The sequence below is a fragment of the Penaeus monodon genome, chromosome 20, assembly GCF_015228065.2.
Source record: "Penaeus monodon isolate SGIC_2016 chromosome 20, NSTDA_Pmon_1, whole genome shotgun sequence".
In the NCBI taxonomy this organism is placed as follows: Eukaryota; Metazoa; Arthropoda; class Malacostraca; order Decapoda; family Penaeidae; genus Penaeus; species Penaeus monodon.
The window spans coordinates 26,353,365-26,355,027 of record NC_051405.1 but is presented as its reverse complement, the minus strand read 5'-3'; positions in this window follow the sequence as shown (position 1 = coordinate 26,355,027).

The window sequence follows — 1,663 nt, the reverse complement described above, 5'->3', positions numbered from 1 at the left end:
TATATATAACTCATAAATCATCTGCGGTATTACTATGACCTAACAGATGAAAACGTGCATTTAATATGAACGCGATAATACTAATGTAAAAATTATAGTCCAATTAAAACTCCTATGATATTTGATAAATAATTTACCAAAAAAAAAGATATATAAAAAATGCATTTCGGTAAAATTATGGCAAAATTATAAGTGAAATCCATTAGAGTGTCGTTGTTGCATCATATTAGGACATTTCATTTTCATAATATTTTATTCATGATATTGTCGTCTACTGTAGGATAATCACTGCATTTATTATCATTACCAAACACTATTAGAACAAAGTTTTGAATCTAATTATTTATTAGTCATTGCCAGTATATGTATAGTCCATCATTTTTTTTTTTTTATCCGAATCGTGATTTTGTTGTCACTGGCACTATCTTTTCTGGTGCTGCTATTTTGTATTTTTTCTTCGTTTTTATCATTATCACCTGATGGGTAATTATCATTCGGTCCGTCACTATCACCGTTTTCCTTACCTTTATCACTTTCATAATCATCAGTTCCACTTACGCCTTTATTTTAAATTAATTTCCTTATATAGTGATAAATATTTTCACTATAATTATCATTATTGCTATTCATTATTATCCACGATTCATAACCACTAACTTCCTGATGTTATAATCCAATGCTCTTCTCTCACTACAACTATTGTTATGTAACTTAACATAATAACTTTCATTATCACTATAATTGTTAATCATTAATATGAGTATCTATCACATTGTTATCATATTTTCTCCTCTCATCATTTTCACTATATCTGTAACTATCTAAAGTACTCAAAATTGTCTATATAATTCTGTCCTACATTTGATTACATTTCCCCCTCTCATCATAGTGATCAGTGTTCACCATCTCTATCTGTATATTTGGCTTTCCGTAACACAAATATCGATTTATTTTGCAGTGCAAATGACGTTGCCTTATATCGCCATCACTATCGCTATCGCTACCATCAATATTCTCTGATATCGTTTTCTACTACAATGTAAACATGATTTCCGTTCTTATCGCCATTATCATTTTCATCATCACCGTCGCTGTCCAGAATCTTCCATTTCATCATTAATATTACCTTCTATTATTTTGCAAGTGTACTTTTCCCTCATCATAATCACTATGGCAATCACGAGAAACATTACCATTATGATAATTCTTTAATCATCAATATTTCCTACTACAAAGGTAAATGCAGATTTCCCCCTCTCATTACAATTATCACCATCACTATCACTGCATGAATTATCATCAAAACCATTGCTAACATTATTTTCAAAACCACTAACAATATCACTTTCAATGTCAACTATCACACCCAACATCACTTTCAGTAAAATCAACAAAACTTTCCATATCACTTTGACAACCAGTATCCCTACCACTGTACACATCACTATAGCTATCACGTTCCATATCAACGCCACTACTAAAATCACTATTCCTATCAACTTCACTATCATTATCGCCACTTTTCTTTCACCATCAATTTCGTTTTCTCTGTCACAACTGGTGTCGTTTTCTAAATCAATATCTAAGCGGTGTGGCGAGGATTCCTCCCGTGACGCAATAGTGCCTTGGATTGATTATATCGGTCGAATTAATCATAAAGGTC